Below are 23,922 nucleotides of genomic sequence, written 5' to 3' on the forward strand. Positions count from 1 at the left end.
ATAGATAATGACTAAGACCTAAATATTATAGTAAAATAATATTTTATCCATTACTAAAATTAATTAAACTTTTATAATATGAGGCCTTTTAAAAGTATACTCAAAAAAAAATAATAAGTAAGTAATTATTTAAACGGAAATTCGTATTCGATTTGTTGTGGTCATTTTAGTAATAGTTGATTACTGTTTTCTATTAAATTGTAAGAAGGCATTATACTAGGCTAAAGGGTGTATTTTATAATTTTATATAAACGCCTATGATATAAAAAATGTATATTATTTGTGCCAAAAAAAGCGTAACATTAAAAATCAATGTCATTATAAAATTGTGTATAATATATGACATCAAAGAACTTTAATTTTTTACAATTATAAAACCGAATTTTTGTTTTTAATAAATATAAATTTAATTGAACTAAACAAAGTCATTCTCATACATATACTCAAGACTTAACCAAAACAGTAGGTCATTTTTAAAACAATTAAAAATATAAATAATCGACTAATTTAATTACTTCAATTTAGTACAGATTTTTAAAAAAATCGTATTTATTACTATTTTATATCATTACAATAATTTTTTACATATTTTTAACGACAGTATACATTTTTAATTTAAAACCTCAAGTAAAAAAAATATTTTTCTGTGAATTCCACTATACTTACACATATTTAATTTTAAATAAATTGTTAATTATTTATAACTTAAAATACTTTAAATTAAATAACTACTGATTATTGGTCCGTTAGAATGCTTGTAAATATATTCTACATTATGATTAGATACTTGTTATTTAAAATAAGTAAAATATTAGAAAAATAATAGCGATAAAAAAAAACATTGTTATAACAATAAATAAACAGCGTTAATATTTAAAGTAAAACATAATACGTGCATTTTCTTTTAAATTAATAAAATTTTATAGGTAATAAGTACATTTACATTATAGATGCTATTGTATTACTATATTACTTTTACCATTCTAAATATAGAAAAAATTTAATCACTATTTTAATTTTCAGTGCAAAATATAATCAACGTGATATGTATTGTTGTTTAAAATGTATAAATCAATATAATGCATAATTCTATAATAATTAATAATGATATAGTAAAGTATACAATTTGTTTTTTTCAATACGTGATCTTATATGTATATTATTTATTTAACAAAACTTTATTTTGCATCAAAATAAATATTTCAGTATTTTTTTGATATAATTTTCGACCATTAACCTATGAATTTAATCATAATAAATTAAATTGACTCGGCTTAATACACTACCTACACTTTTCTAATATTTTAAAGCTGGCGCACTGAATAGGCAATTTTGCTACTTATATGAATATATCATATAATAAGTAAATATTAATTTATTTAGTTATTATAGAAACGCGGAACAAGCCCTTTGTATACATTATAAAATACACAAAATAATACCTAAAGACACACAAAATAATTTTAAAATAATGTAGTTAACAATTAACAAAAGATAAAATTTAATTAAAAACACGAGTATAATAATTATTACTATATATTATTATTGTAAATACAGTATTTAAGGAAATCATTATTTATTACATAATATAATAAAATACAACTAATCAAAATAATAATTTATGGTTTTAACCTGCATAAATAATAAACGTGTCAGTAGTTATTAGTCAAACTTAGTCTTAAGATATTTAATAGTTAATATTTCAAATTAAATTTAACACGTATTTCGTAAAACTAATTAAAATGTATTAAATTAATACATATATTTGTAAATTAAATTTATATATCATATACAAAATTAAACTAAATTTTTATAAAAAATATTAATATAAATATAATTCCTATTTTATTTGTATAACCAACATCACAATTTTTATTGTTAAAAAATATATTTTCCATATTAATAATCTGCACGGTATAATAATGTATAACCGACATTTCTTTTTTTCTAAAAACCGACCCATAATTATGTATACAACAATATGCATAAGTAAACATACTCTGTTTTTTTTTTTTTTTTTAATGAGGATTATTGTGAAAATGAAAAATTAACAAATGCCCGAGCAACCCAAAACAAACACAAAAAGGTAAAAATATATGTAAAAATGATACTTACTTAATTATAAAAACATTCATTCAAATAAATGTATGAAATAGATCATTTATCTAATATAAAACACAAAAACACTGGAAAACTGAAATATTTAAAGTTGCATTTTTATGTTTTTTGATTAATTATGAGATAATCGTTGATAAGATATTCTTACTGACAAGCAATTATTGTATATAACAATTTAATCAAACATATTTTTTGCTATTTTATGTTCAAAAATAACAATGTATTGGCAATACTATCATTACTTTCAGTAATATATTAATATAATATTACAATAATTAATACTGAAGATGGTGGTTATATGTTATTGAAACTATGATATATTATTCGTAAACCATAAGTATTATTTTTATTGATTTTATATTTTAAATTAATATATGGTATGCCTATTAATAAACTGTTTATGTTATAAATTTAAATTGCTTATATTATTCCCCAAAGTGTTTACAACTAAAAAGAAGACCATAAAATGTATATGAACTCAAATATATTTACCGTTAAAGTAATAATTTTTGATATCATCTTTCGATATCTTTATTAGATCATATTCTAAGAAGTAAGGCAATCAATAAAAAGGAATATATATATAAATATATTACAGCTTTTATATTAGATTAAGTTTTCTTTTCTTCTTTTTATTTTTATAAAAATGGTTTTGGAAATTGAAAAGAATAACCTATAAAATGATGGCCTTAGGTAGATTGTATTGTTCAAAACTACTAAGTAAAGTGCAATAAACAAAATTACCATGTTAAAATTTAAGTTGAAAAATTATATTTTTTACAATTTTTATGTAAATACTTATTGAGTAACAGTGTAAAATATTATCAGTAATTTATTAATGGATAGCTATAAAATTAATTTTCAAACAATTATTGTATTCGCTAAAAGACAAGGTATATAGTGATTAGATTACACTATTAATTATAATTGTATATTCCCACCTATCAAATTACACATATCTATATATCAACATTAAAATTCACATGACTTATCATATAATTGTTGAACATTTAAACATAAATTAAGAATAGAAAATATTTAAACGTGCGTTAAGAAGGTACAAAGCACAAAAAAATATGTAAAAAACAATAACGCCCAATTTAATAAATACAGCTTAATATACTCGTAAGTAATAAATATTAAAAACTTACTAACGAAAAAAGCACGATGAGATTCCACAAAAAATATGGCTCATATCTGAGGTGTTGTGCCATGTGGTAACACCTAACCGATGTTAATGTCATATCGATTCATGTATGGTTTAAAAAAAAACCATATTAGGTACAAACTGCAAAACATGTTTTAAAAAATCTATACGAATTCGATGTTTCATCAATACATACTAAAATTTCACTTACTTAGGACTACAAACATTTTTATATTTATATATAATTATTATAATTTCTAAAGAGAAAATAATTTAAATTAAAAAAGCTATTATTAAAATTGGATATTTAGTTATTCGCTTGTTAAAAACTAAAAAGTTTAAATTTATAATTTTTTTTAATATTTATTTATTTAAATTGCAATTCATTTTTTTTTTCATTATTATTTATAAGTATTAAATCTTTTATTTTAAACATTATGACTTTTGGTTACAAAATATTTTATTTAAATATAGTACTTACTTCAAAGACACTTCTAGATTCATTTCAATTCAAAGAATTTTATGAATTTTTTTGATAAATGTCACAAAAATAATATATTGTTTATGAAACCGACACAACACTTTGTTCTATCTCTGAAGAAAAAACTTTAAAAAGATATATTTGTAAATAAGAGTATATACTATACAGAGGCTCATACTATTATTATATAATATGTATTTTTATGTAAATATAATAATTTATGTTGGGTAAATATTATTGTAAATTTAATATTCAAAACAATAAAAAATATAACTTAATTTTATAAGTAATGCATTGAACATTGTAAAAAAAATACAAAAAGTTATTAAATTTATAAAATGTATTAATTTCTAAGATACTACAGTAGTTTAAAAGTCCATTCTTTAATATTGATTTAAACTTCTATTTTTTTAACTACTTTATTACAAATAGATGTACATAATTAAAATAAAAATTAATAACCACAACTCGAATTAAGGATTTATTTATATTATTTTCAATTTAGTTATACTCAAATATCAACAATTATTAAGGTTAAAACTTTTTAGGTTTTAATAATTTTACGAAATATTTTTATCCTGGAAATTAATATAGTTGCAATAACAAGCACGGCACCGTTCAGTCATCTGTGCATAACGTTATGTCTAATATTTATACAGGTACTTCTTATTTCCCTACAATTTTCTAAGTTTCGCTCACCACCACTTATATGTAGTTGAATCGTCTTCAAAGTGATTGTTTGTACGTTCTGTTAAAAAAGAAAAAAATCAACATACCTTAACAAGCGAAAAATTTGCAATCTTAATACAAACTATAATAATTATTAAATACTTGGTAACAAATGTGTACTTTCAAAGAAGACCACGTGACCACGTGATGAATTACAAAGAATGTAAAGTATAATGGTATACACATTGAAGTTAAATGCCATTGCAATACTTCAACAAATAAGCAAAACACCTATGATAACAAAGAAAATAATATAAATAATAATAACTTTGTAAACTACAAGTGTCAAGTTACGAGTTTCGTTCCTAACAACAAAGATAATTCTATTTGAAAAATAACTCGTCAATGTCTTAAAAAGAAATCAATATCTTCACCATTATAAAATCTAGATGACACTTTGTGGAAAACTGACAAAGAAAAAGTGTAACTCTTCCGTTTTCATCTATCCTAAAAATATCAAACCTTATGACGACACTAATGACATTATGTTCTCAGAATATGTTAAAAACATCCTTTATATCTCCACTGCTACTTTATATTTTATTTCCTAAACAGTTCTGTTTCTCTCAAGTACTAATTTGAAATGTCCCTTTTTAAAATGTCTCATGGACCAGACTTACTTACGGCTGGAATAATTCGCTAATTACCAAAAAAATCTTAACTCATCTTACGCATAATTATATTCAATTACCATAGTTGTTATATCTCCCTTTTCAACGGAACTTAATTTGATATATACCATTCTATAAGTCTCCTCCCCGTCTTTGCCAAGTCATGTGAAAAATTAATGTTAAAGCGTGGGTATTTTCGATTAATTTATCAAATTATCCCTAATACTTAATTTGGTTATATCAATAAGTAAACATTCAAAAGAATATACAATATTCATCGTACATATAACTGATGCTATGGATTATTGTTCGTTTGAAAAAACAAAATCAGATATTTTACTAAACGTCACCCAAGACTATAATATAAAATACTCTAGAATTCGTTGTAAACTAAAGGAAAACATTATTTGTTTGTATCAAATCTCACCGTGATTACGTCACTAGAATAAACACTGAAATGTTATCATTAACACTTAATTTAGCAGATATCTCTTGAGATTCTATGTTTTTTCAACTTTTATTTAATTTATACACCGTGGACCAACTATCTCTCGCACTGCATGGATGTGCCAAACTTCACGTAGCAAAATTTTCTGACGATATTTTAATTTATAATTCACAAGAAGAATAAACTAGTAATTGACTTTATATCTTTAAAACCGTTTAAATAATATGCCATCTTGATATTAAAAATATAAAATAAATATTATAGATATTAATCAGTACACTAAACATGTACACTTTAAAATAAAATTAAAGCCCTCAGTTTCCGTTTTATAAGTTTAACTCTCAACAAACGTCTGACTTGGGCAGATCACGATAAATCTATACACCTTTTATTACATTTCAGAAGAAAGACACACATTAATAACTAAAAGCACTCAAAAATGTATCTCAATTTAAAGTTATTAATTTGCAAAACTTTAATTATTTTCATTTGGTTGCTGTTAAACAATCAAACGCTTAAATATTTTTTTAAAAATCCCACAACTTCGTATGATTTCTAAAACCTTATTTTATATATCTAACCTCAATCTAAAAGTGGACTTATATTTATAGACCATCTCTGAAATACCTTCAATTATGTATAAATATCTTTACTCCCGACTAATAAATCATTTAAAGCCCTTAATCTTCTATCTGAACTTTAACCTGTGGTAACAGTCCAAGAAGGCTTAAACTAAGACAGTATAGAGACCTAAATTTTAATTAACAATACAAAATCAAAAAAATAAATTTTTGTCATTGGCAAACTTCTTTTCATCAAAAATAGTAATTCATCATATTCTTAACATAAAAAAATTTTTAATTTAATTTAGGTATTTAAAAATAAAAGGCTATATCAAAACTTTAATTATTTATAAATATTTCTACTACGAATTAACAAACTATAAACATATTATGATAAACAATTTTAAATTATATTTTAAATACAACTTACTGTACCTGTACGTAATATTGTCTATTTCAAATATACATAACATATAATATAAAATTTATAATTAACCTTTTTTTGTTATAATTTATTTAAATAGAAAAATAATAAATGTTTACACTTTCAAAGATGTGTATATTAAAAATTGTAAGGTTATAATTTATAATACTATGCCTTAGATAGCAAAAGTATAAAATGTTTAATTAAGTATACATTTCTTGAAATTTTCAATAGACCGTAGAAAAATAAATCCTCATAAAATTATCTTTGCTTTACCCTTTACACACACACATATGTTATTTATTTTTCAATAAATTGTTTTTTCCTTCCCTTAGAATTTAAGCTATTGAGATTTTAGTACTTTCCTTTAGTAGTATCTTCTATAATAGAATATACATTTACTTATTTGCAGTGTACTAAAAACTGTCTATACATACTAACATAATTATTCATAGGGGTTTTTTACTATATTATAATGATAACTATGATAATGCTTTGATTTGCACGTATAATTAAATAAAATATATATAATATTCATGCCAGACAATATATTTTGAACACAGTTTTAAATATGATAATTTTCTCTATAATATTAAAAATTTAATTTAATTTCAATTATATTTTAAATCCATCTTTAATGAAATAAAAAACTTTTCCTGCTCGTCTATCATCAAAAATCATATCCACTAGAATTTGTGTGAAAAACGAATAAAACTAGAATATTTATTATAAATTAAATAAATCACTCGCATAGTGTAAATAATTTTTATTAATTATGAAACTTAATAAAAATTTTACAGCGGAAATTTTTTTTTAAATACTTAAAATCAAATAACTTTTCAAACGTATAAATTTTGACGTTGTGTATAACCCCTGAAAATTCTAATCAATTGTAAAAATTTAGATCACATGCAATTATTTAATTTCTAACTCCAAATAGTTTTATGGTGAATATTTCGTATTTATAGTACAATAAGTAATTACAATTAGTACTAACACGGGATCACTTATAAACTACTATAAAATGTATTAAAACATTATTTATTTTTATTTTTTAATTCTTCAATTTTTATTTTCCTAAATAATAAAACAAAACATTCAATATAGCCTGCTTAGAACCCATAAAAAAATCAATATGTTTGTGCTATCTTAATAACATAGAAATAAAACCGAAAGAATATTTAAATAGTCATCAATAATAGCGATGTCGAGGGGTGAAAATAAAATAACACAATTGTTCTCAATTCTAGTATCATGAAATTAATGGCAATACAAAGTAAACGTACAATTCACTTTTGTAAAATCGTAAGTGTTGCAACGCATTCATTCTGTACATTTCGTTATTTTACAGAGTACTAAAATAGACTACTCTGAACCTACTCTAATTTACTATAACTGATTGCATCTTTTCTCATTTCGTAAACAACTGTTTAAACATTCCCATATCAGTCATAATGATGACTTGATATACTTTCTAGTTGAAAGCATTATATTTATATGACAACACCGTCATAAAAAATTTATATTTATTATCTATTTGTATTTCATAATATCACATACATTGCGAAGGGTCCTCGCCATACGTTATTCAATCATATATTTTCCAAAATATAAAAATAGAAAATGTGAAATTCTAAACGTACAAATTAATATCAAACATTTAAGTCATCAAAAAAGTCAGAGTTTTAGAAAAAAATTAATTCAAAAACCTAAATTAACATATCATTTTTAAACTACAAATCACAACACGATACGTTGCAGTGATACATTTAGTAAAAAAAAAAAAGGAACTTAGTAACTTTTCAATGAAAATATGGAAGATTTTAAGAAATTAATGACAAATTAATAAATTGTTTGTTTAAAGTTAGAGTATTTTTATGAGGTATTTTTTTTTAACGTAATAAATAAAAAAAAAATTAAAATATTAATTAGATAATAAAGTATTAATTAGTATAGTTAATATTATACTTAACATTAATTACATCTATATTTATAATATTTGAAGCGATATAATAATATAAAGCGAAACATGCAACCTTTGGATTTTATCGAGAGTAAATATTCAAAATTTTCATTTATCAGTTCTTAATCATTGTTTTAGATGTGAAAACAATATTCAACAACCTAAAAAGAGCTTAAAGTGTAAAAATTGTCTTAACGCCTTTATGACTGATCTTAATATTTTAATTTTTTTTTTTTTATATATAGATATTTATGTACTTACATTGAGGAAAATAATTACACTGAAAACACATATTCTGAATCAATATAATTATATTACTGAGAAATTGAATTGAAAGAAAATTATATAAGTATGAGTGGTTGCTGAATGTTCCGTATGGGAAGTTTGACGAGTGCGCATTGGTAATTTTATTCTGTTCCGCCCCGTTTGTCCAATATCAACGACCAACATTTGGAATTTTAGTCAGTATTACATAGGCTCGCTGCCGAGCGACGTCTGTTGTAATATGTAAACTTTATTCTTTAGATCGCGCAGTTTGTAAATGTAAAAGTAAAATTCGTAAGTCACAATCTGTTACACATTCATAATAAATGTTGTGAATTATTATTAGTGTTAATTATTTATCATTTTCTTCTATCTATGTAGTTCGATGCAAATTACAAAAGTTGTAAGTAAAATAATTGTTTTCTGTTTTAAAAATACGTATACACACTTTATTTTAAATACATAACAACCCATTGAAACAAAAATTATTTTGCAAAATAAGTCTACTAAAATTACATTGTATTACTTTGAAATATATTACTTGTTTTTATAATACCAAATACAATTTCCATAAACTTAATAGATATTTATTTTGATAAATAAATTTACAAAAAAAAAAAAATATTTAAAAAAAATAAAATTAAAATTAAGCTCTTAAAATAAATTTCAACAATATTTAAAAAAAATACTTACTTAAAAATTTAAAATATTTTATACTTAAAAATAATAACCATTATTCATATTTTTTAAACATTTTAACCTAACTTGTACTATTTTATAAGTGTAATAATGTTTATTTACTAGATTATTTGGAATAACATAACAAAATAAGTAAGTATGCTTAATATATGAAAATGGCCGAGCTATATGTTTTTATAATATAAAAATGTATAATTTTACTTCATTAGATATTGACCAATCTATTAATAAAGTTTTATACATTCAAAAAAATATGTATAAAACCTGTAATTTTGGGTATTTAAATAATCATAATAAATTTTAATACAAAACAAAAACAACAAGTTGATATAGGGTATAGATGACAATAAGTAATAATAAGGAAAACAATGAACAAATGACTTTATACACGTACGTTTGAATTGATATCTCAACTACTGGTTAATAAATCTATCAATAGAATGCAGTATGTAAAACAGCATACTTAAAAATGGTTAGGTTACCGTTAATATAGAATCCATAGTTAAATGTATTTTATTATATCTTAAATACACCATGAAAAAAGCTTGTAATTCTTCTTGTTGTTAAAATGATTTAGATTGTAAATAGATATACATTATACAATTTGCTATTATATAACTTCTCAATGTTTTATTATGTATTATTATGTATTCATGTAAATACTTAAATGAGAGCCGTTTTAGTATTTTTCCTAAAAGAATGAAATTTGATAAATTTTTAAACTGAAAATTATATTGGTATTTTGTTTATGATGGATTATGACCCAATAAATTACGACAAAAAGTATTTTCTGAATAGATCCATTTTTATGTATTAAAATAATTATTTTTACGAGATATTTAATTAAATTAGGTACCTTACATGTTTTAAATTGGAAACTTTCAACTAAAAATTTTAAACCTTAAGTGCTTGTAATTATATTTAGTGAATTGGGATGAAACAAAAAGAATTAATAATTATATTTAGTTACTGATATCTGTTTTAATTTATTATCATGTACACTTACTCATACTATATAATAATATATATAATATATATTTTTATTTTTGTCAAATAATGAACATTAATATCAGTTATATAGATACGATAACATAAATTGTAAAAACGCAATTACGGTAATTTAATTTGTAAATCCATACTTAATTTTTAATTAAAACTGTTCAAAAACCTTGTGAAAATGTTATTATATTCTAATTAAATTTCATAAAAAAGAATTAAAACTTTTCAATTATAGGATTTACGGTTGCAAGTATAATTTCTATAATAGTTTGATGTATAAGCCTATTTAGGTAAGACTATGATGTTAAAAGTTTAGAATTTCGTTTGGTTAATTCAAAACTTCTATGACAACTTGTAAAGAGCAATGTAGCTTAATTAATAGATATAGTTCTGTAATTATTTTAATACGAATTGTCTTTAGAGACAATTTAAAATACGTATTATTACAAAATATAATGCCTTAAAGACAATTAATACGAGAATAGTGAACCTAATTTAATCATGTATTAATAAAATATTTAAATTATTTATGATAAATAATCAGCGATAAGGAAAAACCTTTAATTTCAAACATTAACAATTTTAAAATAAACGTTAATATTAAATAAACCAATAAAACTATAAAATGTAATCTATTTTTTTTTTATTAATTTGTTTAATTTTTAATTTCAATTAAATAAAATAAATAAAATAATTTGTTTTGTAATCTCAGTGAAAGTTTAATACAGAGTAATCAAAAATAAAAAACCAGACAGGATACAAAGACGGCTTTAATTTAAACTGATTTAATCAAAAACTAACTCTGGGTTGAACTCGGTTACTGCAGAGTTTATTGGTCTATTTAACAATTTTAAACTACTTACCAAAACAGTAAATGATTAAATATTCTTAAAATGTGTTGAAAATAGTAACACATTTATAAGTAACATTAAATTAATATCTAAGTAAGCAAGTAAAACTAATAAAATGATAATATTAAAAGCTACAAATACAATTAAAATAAATTTAATTTTTTTTTTTATAATTGCTATAGTTAGTCTTGTGTTAATATATTTCATGATACATATTTTATATTATCGACTCTCTGTGCTAACTTTTAAGAAATGATTATCACAAATTTTATTATACAATATGCATCTATAATTCTATATTCTATATAATAATTAAAATAATGCAAATTAAAAAAATATTAAATATCTAATTATTACAAAATAACTAAAATACAATAAATTTGTAATAAACTGTTTCATTTAGAAACAAAAATTGATTTGGAGCAAAATAAATTAAATTACTTTAACTTTCCAATGAATAAATATTAAAATATTTTTGTTTTTCTAATTGTATCGCTATTATTTTAATTACACTTATGTATGTTTTTACCTATGTCCTAAATGTATCTCACTTTAATATATATAGATTACATCATCTGCGAATTTAAGAATGTAATATATATAATATGTAGCGATCCGTAATGGCAAATTTTTAAGAGTTTTTAATCTATGATTCTAAAAATATAAATTATTTTATGGTTGTAGTTTTACGTAAAAATGCTCAAATAAATAGTTAACCACTCAATCGTGCTCTGTATTCCAATAAAAAGAATGTAGATTTATGTAAAACTGTCAAAACCAATAATACCTAAAAACCGAAATCCCGGAATCTATCCTTAAAAATAATAAAATACATTCGTTTATTTTGTATAAGGTGGTTTTTTAAAGTATTTTTTCTAAAAATGTTTGTTGGTTTTTCTTCTAAAAAAGGTGAATTTTTTTTTTTTTGCTAATGGACACTTCTCTGAATAAAACACACAGATACTTAAGAACAAACACCGTGCATAAAATAATATTTTATAAGTATTAAGCATTTTTACAATTTGTTTACAAGTTACGACTAACAACGACTTTGTCATGTGTTATTTTTAAAATAAAGAAGTCTCGTCAAATGCATTTAAAATGTCAGCATTCCATCTTAAGTAACAGACGTACATTTTATTTCATTGGTGGTATTATCAAAGTGTCTATCTTAAACCTTTATATCTTAACGATTCATTAAGGGTTTCTACAGAATGCTTCTAATCGGAGAGATAGTGCATTCAATATTAAAAAAAAAAAAGTGAATGAACTGATTTTATCTCATTTATTTTTTTTTCCTTCAATACAATAGTATTAAACCCTAATGATAGAGAAAAAAAATAAAGAGGGAAAAATACGTTTAAAAAAATAAACGTTTATTACAAAAATCGTAGTAAAATAATTTTAATTAATGATATCTGTATGGTAATTATATTAATTCCATAAATGCTTATAATTTAAAAACAAAAAAATTAATTAATGTTCTTATGAACCAACTATTTTAAATATTTAAAAAATATACAAAAAATAAACATATTGTGTTTATAATAATAAATAATATGCTATTCTAATTGTAATGAATGATTTTTATAATATTTATTATTTTTATTATTTTTATATTATTTTATATTTTTTTATTATTTTTATTTTTTATTTGCTCATAGCATATAATAAAAATAACTATAATAGTTGTATGATTTAAGAATGTTTCCATGTGTAAAGTAGGGAGAACATATTGAATGCGATTGGACTACAATAAATCGTGTGAAGACGACAACAAAACTATGGTCATAAAAAAAAAAAAATCAATAGTTTCAATTTGTCTTTCGACGTTTTAATAATACAATATTTTATACTATAATAATACTTTATTGTATATTGGCCATTTATATATTATAATTGTACTTACATTAAAATATTGCAGATCTGAATAAAAACAAATTGTTTTATAACTATAATATTTGTGTATTTCAAATCGTAACCATTTTTATATTATCAGAAGTGTAGTATAGTTTTTCTATAAATTATACTTTTTAATGAGCCGCTTGAGCAAATTCACTATTATTCAAAATTATTATAAGCCAAGACAAATCATAAACAGAAATATTTTTGATATGCACTTCAAATCGTTTAAAAATATAACGACGGTTTTGTAATATTGGAATTGAAAACAATAAAATATTTGAACTATCTTATAATATTTATAAAAGCTAATTTTTTAATGTTACACTATAACATATAAAACCTATAAATTCAATAATAATATGCGCAATGTGAGATCAAGCTGGGTAAAAAGAAGCTTATTCGATAAAATGCAATAAATATGAATATTTAAATTAATATTTATTGCATTATAAATATTTTTATTTAACAAATTTAAAGGTTTAACTATAATATACATTTTAATTTTTAACCACTTTAATATTAATCAATTAAATATTATTATCAAAACGCAAATACTAAATCTACTCTTTTATCTGCTAACTGCAACTTGTTACCTATAACTGAAATTGTGTGCCATTAATTTAGAACATTATGCATAATACGCTAATGCGTGTCGCATAATAGGGTTCTGAGAGAAATAGTAACTCCCTATAATTAGTCATTTACCATTAAAACATATAAATCATAATTAATTGATCACTACTGATCAGAGACCCACGAAAATTTAAAAATCATTTACTTCGAAATAGCTATTAGAATAAATTCAAAAAGCCGATTAGAAATACATCATTTATTATCTATAATACATGTATAATCAATGAATACATTTAAAAATTAAATTATTACCTATATTAGCTAGGAAGATTTGCTATTAGTTGAAAACCGTATGTTTTTACGTTTGTAAATTGTCTATCGTTATTTTATATTTCCATATGACAAGATTAAGATACTGTTAATTTTAAATGAAAACAAAAATTTTAAATATTAATTGATCAGATAATAAGAATATTTCAATTAATATAACTGTTTATTATGTACTCATAGTGCTATACTTGTCCTGAAGTTTTTTTTACCTTGATTGCACTAAAACAGTTTTAATTGGAAAGTTATAAGTTTAGTATTTCTTCAATTAAACAATTAGTAACTAGGTACTTGTTATATTTTGTATTCATTGAATATGAATTTTGTTTTATTATAACACACTGTTTTGTAAAAAGGAATAAATAAAATCATTCATTATTGACAGTGTGAGGCAAAAGTTAAATCCGCCCGTTATCGATTTTAATACTGTGGTATATATAAAGGTTTGTTATTTTTACACAGTATATCTAATAAGCAAGTGGCCGCAAAATTAAATTACTAACAACGTTCATATTATACTAGTAACCTACCATCGTAACTTGATGAATTAATATCATCATGACCATGTAATACATCAAATTTCGAACACTTTTAATTTGACGGATCTCTCTCTAAGTACAGACATTTTATTATTTTTTAAAGAATATTAAACATTAATTCGTATAATTTATCAAAAAACAATTTAAATATACGTATAATTCGTTTAATTAAATAATGTTATTTATGTAAGCATTTCTGAACAATTCTAATTATTTATTTAATCGTCTCCATTCATTAAATATTAGATTAGTATTTTTGTGTATGATATTAGAAAAATAGAAACGTGATTTCTACATTACATAATAATATGTAAAACCCATTGAGCGCGTTAATTAAGTAGCCATCTTAAATTTTCATATAAATTTAATCATTTTTATCTAAACTTTTCAAGTTATTACACACTTATTTCATAATATTAGAATAATTAATGATTATAAATAATTTTTCTTGATATTTCTACAATAAACATTTGCCTGCGTTTCTCTATAGGATTTATTTTTAGAACAATATTCTAATATGTTCATATTCAACATGATTAAATTTGATTAAAAAATAATCCGATAATAATAATTACATATTTGGAATGCCTTTATTTAATTTAAAAGGTGTTTCTAAAACTGTACAGCTCATGATAGAACAATAATTTTTATATATCCCAATGACAATTTATTAAGTTATTCAGCTTGGGACAAATTATATTATAAATATAAATATATTAAAACGTTTTCTAGTTTTAAATTCATAATTAATACCGATACCTACGTATATTATATTATCTTAATTTCTTAATTCAGATTTCTCAAAACAAATTATATATTAAAATAGACAATGAACTTATAAATCGATTAAAGTTTTAGTTTAATGAACTATAAACGTATACGACATGTTTTATAGAATCAAAAACTAATTTTATAAATTATATAGGCAATTTCAAAAGCGAGTCAATACTGGACAGTCAAAATACATAAGACAAATCGATATGTTTCATGAGTCATCTTATCTGTAAAATGTTTATCACATTGCCTTATTATCACCTAATAAACTAGCTAAATTACTTTATAAAAAAAAATACAAATTAACTTATATATTATTTATATTACACAATATAATAATGATATAAATTATCAATATACCAAATAATTATTGTGTTAAATTTCGCAACACTAAAAATAATATTTAACTTCAATCAGATGAATTAATAAATAAATTGATATACCTATTAACACTATATTAGAGTAAAATTAAAAAAGACTAATTCATTATTATTCGCATTTTTAATTTAAATATACCAAATATTGTATAATAAATAAAGACTAATTATAACAAAATAGACTTGATACTCCACTTCGTAAAATATATTATTAATGTTTTTTTTTTAAGTAACATAATAACTTTGTTTTTTTTTTAAATTATTTAAAACGTTTTATGCAAAATATATTTGACTTGTATAGTATAACCACTTAAAAACTAAAGCATGTTAAAATCCCAAAACTACTACAAAACTTCACCCAGGATCGTATAAAAATAAAAAACACATAATTATTTTAAAAATTATTTCAAAATATTCCTTGAAAAAGTTCTAAGCATATACCAACCTAAATGTTAAATTATTGATCACCACGTTGTATTTATTTATTATTCATAGGTTATGAATCATAGTAAATTATATTTAAAAGTAAAATTATTAAAATTAAAGAAAATTTATTGTAAACAGCGAAATTATTATTTTGAAATTAAAAACTTAAGTCCAATACCCCACCATATATATATATATATCACTATACCTTTTTAATATTATAGTCTTATACTAAAAATAACATGTTTATATTTTTGTAATTTTTAAATTTATACATTTTAAATACACTTTTGCTATAACAGAAAGTATTTAAAATAAAATTTTTTATAAAATAAAAATTGTTAAAAATAAACTATTAAATATGCAACCAGACAGCAAAATAAAAAAAACGAATATTTTATGGAAAAAATCCTTCAAATAGGATAAGTTTAACTGTGAATTTAATACAGTAGATGATAAAAAACTAGAAGATTTACAGATAACAAATAAGGATGTCAAGAAAATACTATTATAGTGGTTTCGTTTTAAAATATTATGGACAATAAAAAAAAGGATCAAATTTAAAGTGTTTGTCGTCATGCCAGAGAAAATAATTCTAAGTTTTATGGATAGTTAAATGACATGAGAACATAGTGCACCGCTCTCTGACTGATGTAAGAATATATACTAGATCATGAACAATTGTAAGGTAATGGAACAAAGGGTAGTGTTCGGTTTCAGGGAAACTCCAGACCGATCAAACTCCACCAAACAGATATTTTATATAGCCGACTATAACATTACTTATATCAAATCTAACTTTGCACCTATACAATATTTACAAATAAATGCAATGACAACAATAACATAAAATGTATAGCTACATTTAAGTTAAATAAGTTTTTTGTACTGTGCTTAATAATATTGCATTAACTAATTGTGTGGACAGATTCAGAATAAATAATAAGCAATCAAAATACATTTAAAACAAATCGATACGTGTCAAGAATCACTTTATATTCAAAAAATATTTTCCACTTTACCGCCAAACTACCATTAAAACAGTAAATCACTTTACTTTTATATCGCTAGTCTATGTTATGATAAAATCTACCGATTATTCGAACGAGTACATGCCTGTTGCACCTTTCAGTCGAAACTTTTGATGTCTGATTGAATTTATGTAATATTGTGACTGAAGTTAGAAATTTAAATACATAATATTCGTAATATTTTTACTACGCCACTATTCTAATTCAGAATTGGTTATGTATACCTATACTAATTACTATCATAATTAGTATGAAACATAAACAACGTATATTCATCTAAACATTTCGACGCTCTTCGAGTTATAATTTAATTTTAATATAACGCAGAACTTAGTTACCTTACTCGTATTGTAAACATTTACCGAATCATTAATATGAACTACATATAGCTATTTTACATTTTTATATTAGGTGTTTATGTACATAAAATGCATATTATAATTTTGTATATTCTTATTCCATACGCGTTCATCATGATTTAGTTGTCATGGTTATATACTAACCATCAGGAACTGTATAAAAATAATTTATGAAGGCTAATATTTGTTCAGACAATGGATTTATACAAAACTACCTAAAAATACTTATAAGAGTGTTTACAATTTTTAAGTTATTTTTTATCTTAATATGTTTTTATTTTTTTTTTTTTAATTTCTAAGAACCTGAAATTCTAATATTTCTTTCGTTAAAACAATATTTTTGTTCAAAAAAAAGTAAATTGCTCAGACTATATCTTATGAAGTTCAAAATTGTAAAAAGTACTCACATCATATAACTGAAAATTCCATTTTGCATTAAACAAATTATATTATTTAAAACTCATAAAAAAATGCATTAACAACTAAAATATAGAAAAATTAAATTGCTTTGTTAATTAAAATTAAAAAATTAAAATTAAAACCACCACTTATATTGAAAAATGTGTGTCTTTATTAATTTTTAATTAATAAATTTTAATGATTTACTGTTTCAAGTTCTTTAAACATTGTAAACAAAGCAGCTAATAAATATTGAGGCGAAATATTTGACAAAATGACAAAAATAACCACGGTTTTTGTTATCTAGCCATAAAATAATAAATATACTAAATATTCTTAATGATTCATTTTGAAATAGTCATTGTGATCACAATTCGCAATATTAAATAATAAAACAATATAGTTATTATAAATATAAATTATAATAAATAATTTAATTAAAAATGTATAATTTTAATTATTAAAGTTCTGAGCTATATTTACGAAGTATACTTCTGTATGGTTCAAATATAATACTAAAATTTATTATATTATATATTTAAGATAACAATATAATGAATATCATTAAAATATTCAATATTAAATGTTTATAATAAAATCTCAAATTTTAAAATGGATAAATGCTTTTAAATTATCAGTAATTATATTTAAACTTATAATTATTTTATAAAAAAATATCAATAAGTAGATTGAATATTTACAAATTAAAACACTGCATATTTACCCTTAAAATAACTATTTCTCCTCAAATATATATATATATATTTTTTTTTTAATTTGTTATATTTAGAACTTTCACCATTTATTTATTTTTAGCATTTTCTACACATAGTACTGGTAAAGTTTTTTTTTTTGCAAAATTGACTTAATATTCAACACAAGTTTAAACATTAGTTATTCTTTTATTATCTGTATAAAAACAATACAAATGTATTTTAATACATATTGTTATATAAATATTATATTACATTGGCCTATAATCAAATTTAATTATCACTATATTACCCATCTAGAATGTGTATAGACTCACTATAAAATGTATATATCAATGATATCTATAAGGTGTCTTAGATGATACTCTTAACATAAAGTTTGATAATAAGTCAACCAATTTCAATATTAATGTTAACAATACTAGATTAATTCTGCTAATACAAACTTGCTATATTGCGCATGAGTCATAGAGAGATATCAAATAGTGCGTTAACATATAAATTATATTTCATATAAAACAAGGTTTATAAATAGGAATACTTAACATAAAAATGTAATAATAATATATTTCTAATTAAATTTATAATATTTAACTATGCTAGTATATCATATATTTCGTTTTTACATCTATAATAATAACAATATAACACTTTTAAACAGTAAAATAAATCGAAAACTTCGTGCTATACTATTATTTGGAAAGATTCAAAAACTATTTAATATACAAAAAAATTGTTTAATACCTTTAATTCTTTAATAGTCACTAATATTTCTAATAAATTATTATGTAGTACCTACTCGATAAAAAATAATGACAACACAGAAATTACATATTTTTATTATTTTTTTTGTCCATTACTCATTAGTGTAATCCCTCAACAATACTAAAGCTTGAAAATCCATATTATATATTATATCCAATTAAAAATGCCTATAAAAATTAACAATATTCAATTTCACATCAATAGTACTCTTAAAACAAACTTAACATTCATTTATGTAAATAATTATATACCAAAATTATTTTCTTAGATAATTTATTTTTAATTAATTACCAACTAAAGTGTTCAAAATAAATATATCTTAATGGTAAGGAATTTTAGTTGCTATAAAGAGACGAACGATTTAATATATTTATATATACAAAACAAAACACTAATGAGTATAGTTATAAATCAATCATATATAACTATGTCAAATTAAATATTAATAAATTGAATACATTCAATTTACATGAGATTTTTTATATATTCAAATACCTACCTAAAATAAATTGATTGATATGTTTTATTAATCTGCGAGGGAATAAAGTTACGATTGTTATAAATAACTCTACTTTAAATACAGTTTTAACTATTATTTTTTTAAATATATGTATTTTTAATTTTTAATAATTTGTAAATATAATTTATACTTTACATAATCTATCCGTGCATTAAAGAATCAACATTTATTATTAATATATGTTATTTAAAAAATTGTTTTTACTTTAATATTTACTATGAAATTTGTGATTCTAACTAATATATTTTTAAAACAAACATTAAAAATATTAATAAATATATTTTTGTATTTAATATGATATATTATGATCTATAACATCCGGCCCGCGAACCTTTTTTATCCTAACGCGTGCTACATTTTCAAATTACATCATACCATTTCAAAGTCAATCGTCTATACTCTATGCTACGTCTATGCTAAATTAAAATGCATATTTTTTTTCTCTATATTCTGGCCCGTTAAATTTTAATTTTCTAAAAATTGGCTCTCTAATAACTTTCAGTTGCCCATCCCTGATCTATACGATAGACGATGGTGCTTACAAGAATTGTGAAATAGTGACTTTAACACAAAAACAATAAAAAAAAAAAAAAAAACTAACAACAATCAAAATGGTATTACAGCCAAACACTGGCAAAGCTTTTGGTGTTTTATTGGTTATAGCTTTAAAGCGTTTTTTATCGTAGATAATCGTGATACGGAAACTCTAATTCCAATAACAAAAAAGGAGCATTGCCAAGTTCCACACTAATCTTAGCTGAATGGAAATCTTATACAAATTTAAAACCAATGGGTTTTGATTATAAGAAGGTTAAAAAATATTAATCTTTCAACAAAAGCATTACTATTAAAATAACTGGGACGTATCTAAACAAGGAATTATAAAAACAGTAATGCTTCATAAATGCATGAAATACCTACTTTATATTACAGCGAAATTTAATTAAGATTTATATATCGATCTCTTAGTTTATAGAAAAAATATTTATATTTAATACCCAACTTGTGAGTGATAAAAATAAACACTTGTGGCAAATTAATAATTATATAATAGTTTAATTTATCTTCACTGACATTTAAAAAAAATTAAACCAATTAAAAAACAATATAGTTTTTAAACTAAAAAAGTTTTAAAACTGGTTAAAAAAAAATGTAAACTATAGTTTATTTAACTATACTTATTTTGATTTTTAGCTTTTTGCCTACTTCTTATACCTACAATTTAGAGATTGGTTATATTATTTTTTAACGAAATGTCTATGATCCATCGTAGAAAACATCAGTTACGCCTTTTACTTGTATTGTAAGATAACAATAATTATCACTTGAAAAACTAAAAACGTTTTATTAATAAACTTACTATATTTTTTCAATAACATACATAATACGTAGTTGTTAATTTATTATACAGTTTATTTATAATTTTAAATTTTAAATATTACTATAAATTCGGACAACATTTCGTTAAAAAATAAATAAAATAAAATACTTATTGTTCTCATGATAAATAGACATATAATCGATAATGTGATTGATCATATAGGTAATGCTGGTAATGTTATTTAGCTAAAAAATTATTTATATACATATACATAGAACGTAATGCTTCTTTTTTTTTTACTAATATAAGTAACACTATGTATAGAGGTGAGTTATGACCTTCCAAGTCAATATTTAAGTCCTTTAAGAAAACGTATTTCTATTGTTAGCATAATTATATAGTCGTTATAGTGCAATATTAAATTTATGATACTAACCGCTATATGAATATACTGGCAAATATATCTTCAAGGTTGACGTGGATAGACAAAATACCATTTTTCTAAAGCCTAATACAATTGACGATAATATAATATAAGCGTTTCATTATTTTATTAGATACTTCACCCAGATACCGATGGCATATTAAATTGTCTTATAAACCGTATGTGAATATCATTAACGGCGTTAAATATTTTTATATCCACTATGACCCGCTAGTCATCACAGTTAGTAAGCTATTTGGTTACAACTGTTGTACTAAATTGCTATAAATATTTTTATTTATATATATATATATATATATATAAGATAATTCATTTTACATTCAATCATATAATTTGTTAAAGGTATTTGTTTGGTATTAAGTTTTTAACCAGGGTATCTAGTTTTTTTGTGATTCCACACCAAATTTACTTATTATTTTTAATTTTACAGATTGTAAATTGTCATATTTATATTATATTTATTGATTTAAAAAAAAAAACTAATACACAAAATAAAGATATATATGAATATTATTGATCTAAATAAAATCTATTGTCTCTTTATTGATTTTATTTTTATTTTTATAAATTCTCATCGTGTAGCTTTTACAACAGTAGTAAAGAAATTGTATAACTAATATTATAGTGAACACATTATAATGAGATGACAATAAGGGAAATGGAATGTTAGACCCGACTACAATATTTTCATTGACTACATACTTCATTCTAATTAGAGATGCATTGGTGGCAAAGTTAGATTGACTTACTGATTTGAAAAAAGAGCTTTGATATGTGGTATTATTAAAGGAACGCAGATGCTAAGTATACCTTGTCTATCGAGGTAAACAAGGTGCGTATTTTTGGTCATTTAATAGTTCCAAAATAAATTGATAACAGAAGGAATTATGTCTGGATGATAACAAAATATGAGACCAGGGGCGGACTGACCAGGGCGGAAAGGCGAAGAAATCCACCTGGGCCGGTCAATTTAGGGGCTCTAAATTGAAATTATAAATTTGTGCTATTATGATAAATTGGCTGTCTGTCATGCTCATGCATTCTATTATTTTAATTTCGTATCCGCTATAATCAATAATCATATAATATGAATATGATTCTTTATATAGTGTTACATAATTCAGTTATCAGCTTAGTGTGCTGTCATTGTCGTCAATAAGTATATTTAGCTATTAATAGCTCTTGATATCTACTTATTGTAATATTGTTATTGTATCCGCCGTCACCCAACAGCCAATACACATACACACAAATACGTGTGGTGTGTGGATACTGAATAATATACTAGTTATATAGTCGGCTACATATAATAGTTTTCGTTTATAAACTAATAAAATTTGGAAATGGATACAACTAAAAATGTAAAGAAACGATTAGGAGGGGCTGCTAAAGAACGGGAAAGAAAAAATAAATAAATAAAATAAAACCGGCTCAATATAAAAATGTTTATTAATAACAAAGCTCTCAAAAATCAATATCAAACACAATGATTTTAATAATAATATCTTTATTCTTATACGGTAAGTTAGTATTTTTGCAACAACAATATTTGGAGTTATTTATTATAATTTATTTACATTTTCATAGCATTTTATTTATATTCATTATTCATAATTGTACCTATTTATTGTTAATTAATTATAGAAACACGAATATAAAAAAATTAATGATGTGGTTGTGATATTATTATGTTGTTCTTTAATAATAAATTATTAACTTTTTTTTTCATCTACCTACATTTATTTATTTTTTTTTATTTTTTTTTCCATTATTATTTTTTATTATTTTTTTTTTTTTTTGGAATTATCATTTATTTTATATTACAAACAATAACGTAGGCATAATCATTAGAGCTAAAAATATTACTAATACTACTATTTAGTTGGGGCTACAATATTCAAATTAGAAAAAAATTGGGAAACTTGCATGTTTTTTTAGTTGGAGGGGAAAGCGCGACAGCATCACCATATTTACACCTATGATAATAAAGATATTATTATTATTATACTTTTGGGCCGGTATATTTCATCTCCACCTGGGCTGATATACTCCCAGTCCTCGCCTGTATGAGACCAAGCATCTTGGTTAAATGCTGATTATCGTGGAATGTGTGAACTATATTTAAACAGTGCCCTATATAGTTCAAAAACC

General features: G+C 22.2%; 1 protein-coding gene across 1 annotated transcript in view; it reads left to right on the plus strand.

The window, feature by feature from the left end:
* Window positions 1–8,990: 8,990 nt before the first annotated feature.
* Window positions 8,991–23,922, plus strand: part of LOC113547901 — a 55,203-nt gene continuing 40,271 nt past the window's right edge. Inside the window, exon 1 of the mRNA XM_026948477.1 lies at window positions 8,991–9,151. The gene's annotated coding sequence lies outside the window, so the exon portion shown is untranslated. The remainder of the gene's footprint in view (window positions 9,152–23,922) is intronic.

The sequence above is a fragment of the Rhopalosiphum maidis genome, chromosome 1, assembly GCF_003676215.2.
Source record: "Rhopalosiphum maidis isolate BTI-1 chromosome 1, ASM367621v3, whole genome shotgun sequence".
In the NCBI taxonomy this organism is placed as follows: domain Eukaryota; kingdom Metazoa; phylum Arthropoda; class Insecta; order Hemiptera; family Aphididae; genus Rhopalosiphum; species Rhopalosiphum maidis.